This window comes from Lactuca saligna, chromosome 4 (genome assembly GCF_052625555.1).
Source record: "Lactuca saligna cultivar CGN05327 chromosome 4, ASM5262555v1, whole genome shotgun sequence".
NCBI lineage: Eukaryota > Viridiplantae > Streptophyta > Magnoliopsida > Asterales > Asteraceae > Lactuca > Lactuca saligna.
Window position 1 is genome coordinate 267,260,688 of NC_136420.1, and position 5,338 is coordinate 267,266,025.

Sequence of the window (5,338 nt, forward strand, 5' to 3'; positions counted from 1 at the left end):
GTGTAAATGTTTGTTATAAACATCTTTCAAAAGATTGCTTATGTCTTTTATAAGTGATCAAAACATTTCACACTACTAGAAAAACAGCCTTTTACGACGCGTAAATAATGACATACACTGATAGAGGATGCGGATTTGCACCTGTCCTAAAAAGTACTGTCAATTTTCTAAAATTTAAAGGATAGAGGACACGTATTTGTGCGTGCCCTAGAATTTGTGCCAAACAAAACAAAATTAAAAACACGAAAGGCGCATATTTTAAGTGAGTGCCATCTGAAAATTTCGCTTTATATTTTTTTAACTAAACGCGCGTTTTTAAAGGGGGGTCTCTAAAATTCTAAAATTTTGAATACCCCGCTTCTACACTCTCTCCTCTGGATCGCAAAAAGCCATTCTCTACCTCCCCTCTATCTAACCCCTAGACACACCCACTGACCTTCGCCGAAGCTATCTTCTTCTCCCCCGCCTCCACCAACAAACCACAACCTTATTCATTACCCTAAAAACCAGACTAATTTTTCACCTCTCATAATCTCTCACATAACACTTAGATTTTTGGCAATGAAAAAAATCTACCCCCCTACTCTTTGACGTGTTCTAATATCTTACTGTATCTAGGTTAAAATCAACCATTGCAGCAGAGCATCTTCTCGTGTAGTGTTTAGAGGGAAAGGAAATCCCCCAAAATTTGAAACCCCGGATCTTCTCCTTCCCTTCGTATCCTTCTTTGCCCTAATCTTGCTTCTTGACGCCATCATCTTCTTTCTCCCCACATCGACTGTTAGCTTTATACTTCCCATTCACAATTCTTAATACCCTTTTCTATTTAGATGAAAATATTTACCCTTCAGTCTAGGCGTTTACTTTTCCTCCTTAGATAATGATTACAACAATGTTGGATGAAGCTGCTCGCCACCTGTACATATCCCTTTGCCGCCACCTCCTCATGTCACCGACTTTCCCTATTGGCTACATATTTTGTCTAGTTGAATTGAAGGCTAAAGGACTTGATTTATTTGTTCATCTCGTGCTTCAATTTAACACTTCATGCTTGGATTCTAATTGACTCTCTTTTTTTTTCTTTTAGGTTTTTGCTGCGCGGCTCTATTCTTTGATATCCAAGACTTCTTGATTCACATACATCTCGAAACAAGATGGTTTTGCCAAACGATGTTGATTTGCTTAATCCCCCAGATGAGTTGGCGAAGAGGAATCAAAAGCTCAAACGACTTGTTCAATCTCCAAACTCTTTCTTCATGGATTTTAAGTGCCAGGTTTGTTTCAACATAACAACCGTATTCAGCCACTCTCAAACGGTGGTGGTGTGTGGAAATTGTCAGACGGTGTTGTGCCAGCTGATTGGTGGTCGTGCAAGACTTACAAAAGGGTGTTCTTTTAGAAGGAAGGAGACTAATCCTATTTCTTACTTTTATGGCTGGTTAATCAGAAGCTGCTTCGGTGCTATTACTTAAAACGTTACAAGTTGAGTCTTTTATTCTGGTTTTTCTTGTTGGACCCCAACTATCATCTTTTAAAGTTAGGGATTGTGTTTGAATCATTTCATCAGACCGCCTTCTCACTATTAAGCTTCTATTACGTACATATTTTTAAAAGTTTCTCTGAATTTTTTGTTGATGACTGGTGGTATCGGATCCAAGAATGGATTTTTAAACTTCCATGTTCATATGTATGTTTTCATAAAGCATATTCTGCTATGTTTATCAGTTGGTTTCTTTTGCCTATCATGTCAGTTACTGTTAAGGACTGACTGTAATAGAAAGGTATAGGAATGATGTATGTGATCTATAAGTGCAAACATTTGTTCAAATAAAACACATACATATCAAAGAAAGAATTGGTTTTCGTGAGATTATCTTAGTATTTGTCAAGGTTTTCATAGCAAGCTGAATGTTTATAGTATTACATTTGTATTGATAATTGGGTTTTGATGCAGGGGTATTTTAGTCAAGTGCATAGTTGGCAGAGATTCAATTTGTATGGACGGTACTTGGGTTTTTTTATCATCAGAAGATGGTTATATAGACTTTTTATTAAAGGGCATTTTGGTAAAACTCGGAAACTAACGTACAAAAGCCTACTCTCTGGTTGTTGTTGTTCTATTGGATCAACTATCTGGTGGTTTTCCTTTTTCAACATTTCAGGCCAGGTATCTTCAAGATGCTCGTCTTGTTGTGTCCGAGGTCTCGTCTGTTCATCTTGTTGTTTTCGAGGTCTCGTCGGCATCTTCCAGACTCCAGAAGTCTCTCTAGCTCTCTCATATGTATTTGCACTCTTCAAAAATTTAAATGCATATGTGTTAAAGTGACAGCCACATGATTTAGTATTCCGTATTTACTTTTGAACTTTGTTATCTCAATGGTTAGAGATATAGAAAGACTTTTAATTCATTTGACTTTTTGTATCTCTACAAATGGAAGCAAAATTCATTTAATAATCTTAATATATGTTTTATTTATTTATTATTTTCTTACTTATCGATAATAATATTTATTAACTTTTAATTAGTTTTTAGGCTAATTATTATAGATGATAACATAGTTAGTCATATATATAACTAAACTCTAAAGGAACGAGTGAATGGGTAAATGTTGCAATAAAAATATGTGAAGGTGCACCAAATTTGAAGTTAATATAAATAGAAAATTTCATATTTAATCTGACATGATTGGTAGGTACGGTCTGAGTCAGCCTTGACTTTGCGTGCACTGGCGGAGATTGATCCGACATGTGTTGGTGGTTTGGTCAATTATGGGATCACTACATTGAAGGCACTAAGAGAAAATGTGTCATTTGAGAAGGTATTACATCAAAGATCTAGTTTTTTTTTTTTTTTTTCTGAAAGAGACAAATTCTCAGGCAAAATTTATTAAAAAAGAATAAAAGAATAAAAAGAGCAACTTACAATAAAAAACCGACCACAAACTAAAAACTACACTAACCTATCCATAACCATTCTCTAAACCATTTTCTATTACAACTAACAACCCAGAATCTAACCCAAATAAAGCCGAACCAATCAAAGGAGTACTCCAAAATCAAAAATCGCCAACTCCAAATCTTTAACAGGTTAGAAAAAAACCCAGCTGTCCCAATGTTTGCTATTTGAACACATCTTTTCCCCCCTTCTTCCTTTTAGCAATTTTATCAACCTCTGCTCATGTCCCATCTGAATTTTTAGACTTATTTCCGAAACTACCCTTCGAAGGTTCTTCATGAATAGAAACCTCAGTGACCTGCAGTCAAGAAACATTAGAGCAACATAAACAAAATTTGTATGGGCATTTATGTCTTTTATACAACCGAGAAATTGGTTAAGGAAAAAGACTGACATGATAGGATGGAGAAGAGGGTGATGCTTTTTTGAATCCCATCACAAGTTTTCTTTTAGGCTCTAACCTACTAAATGTTACTGAACCAAAAAAAAGAAATGAATAGCTAAGAAGATGACCACAAGTATTAATAAAAAGAAAAAGAAAAGATGAAGATGAAGATGAGGGCATTTATGTCTTTTACCTGTATTACCAGCTTGCAACTGCATCGACTGTATACAAGGAGTGACTCCTTCTAGATCATACATTCTACTATTATTATTAGGCCAGAATCTAAAGTGTAACACCCAATCAAACTTTAAATCTTGAACTACAAAGAGGTAATCTTCAGGCTGAGAAATTGGCGGAAGATAAGCATATATCACAAAAATATATATAAATAATAAATGAAAATAATGAATGGTTCTATTATTTTTATAACAATTTTATTCATCTCACTACCAAATAATTAATACTGTATGGTTTTTTTTATCAAATATCCCAAAACTAAACTTTTTTTAACATTACAACAAATAAAAACAAAAACTTCCAAAAATGCCCCTCCATGTTTAAAACCTATGGATATCTTTCGGGGGTTTGAAGTTGACCGGGTGAGTTTCTAGAGTGGCATTTTCGTCTTCTTTCCACATTTTAATTGGTTTGTCTGCTTTAGTCAATTAAAAGTTCATTTTTTTCTCAGATTGCAGGTGATGATGTTGCTACAAATAATTTAAGCGTAGATGTTGAGACCATAGCTTTTTCTTGGAATTTGGTTCTATATAATAGAGAAAGAGATTCAGAATCTGTTAACATGTTTAATGGCAAAGTTGTAAATATGCAATATGCAGGAAGATTCTTTTTGTAAAAGAGCTGCAAGGAAGTTGCTTTTGGAGTTCAAATCTGATAGTTTCTCAAAGTATGAGGTTAAATGCAAGAAATAGCAATCTTTTTTCATTGATTTGTTCATTATAGGCTTCTACTTCTATATATTTTATCACAAAACATTACTTTGAAAAATCAACAAATTATACAAGTTTTAGGGCAACTGTATCTGATGGAACTATTATTATAGTGTTAGGTGATGCACAAACTTGCTACATTGTAAATGTTGTGAGGGAGGAGAATGAGAAGGCTGTGAGGTTGCCACCTAGCATCTCAATTGAAATCTATCAGGTATACATGCTTTTTTTACTGATAAAAACAATATGTAACTCATAATAACAACATATTTAGATATTGTACTGAAAGTAGAAAGTATAATTCATTTGTTCCAGGAGATTAAAGAATCCGTGCAGTCAGATTCCAGGAATTTAAGGCAAGAATATCATAAAATTACTGAGTGCATTTAAGGCAAGAATATCATAAAATTTCTCTTCTTTCCAAGGTTATATCATAAAAACCTGATTAATTAAAATTTTATTATTATTGGATAAATTAATATTTTTGTGGTGGCTAATTTTTGGTTGACATTCTTGCGGTTCTTCCATTGGCACAGGTGAATATATATATATATATATATATATATATATATATATATATATATATATATATATCTTTCTTGAAGATGCATGGGTCATGATCTTTGAATACAAAAAACATGTTGAAGTTTGTTGTTGTGTTCCAGTATATCCCTGGTGACCACAAGCCACCACCGGAGGACCACCGTTGAACACCCCCAAAATCCGGTGGCCACTACCCACAGAACAGGTAAGGATGCTTTGATTTGGTTTTTTTACTGATGTGTTGTTTTTCAGTGACCACCAGCCACCACCGGAAGACCACCGTTGAAGCCAACCCGGAGAAATCCCGCTACCACTGCAAATCTGCAATCCACTTCAGGTGCAATCCACTACTCCCTCTTAAAAATTTTGAAACTTAGACATGACTACATATGATGAAAATAGCTATCTAATTTTATTAATAAAAACTATTTAGGAGGTTGTATTCATTTGAATACACTTTGTCAACTTTTTACTTGTTTTGCCTGTTAACCCTGTTCTTTTTAACTA

The 5,338-nt window shown here is 34.3% G+C and overlaps 1 pseudogene across 1 annotated transcript; it reads left to right on the forward strand.

Moving 5' to 3' along the window:
* The first annotated feature begins 337 nt into the window (after nucleotides 1-337).
* On the forward strand, nucleotides 338-2,364 carry LOC145039121 (small ribosomal subunit protein eS27y pseudogene; annotated as a pseudogene). The gene is made up of 2 exons (XR_013679744.1): nucleotides 338-1,482; nucleotides 1,955-2,364. The product of XR_013679744.1 is annotated as a small ribosomal subunit protein eS27y pseudogene (transcript).
* The last annotated feature ends 2,974 nt before the right edge of the window (nucleotides 2,365-5,338 follow it).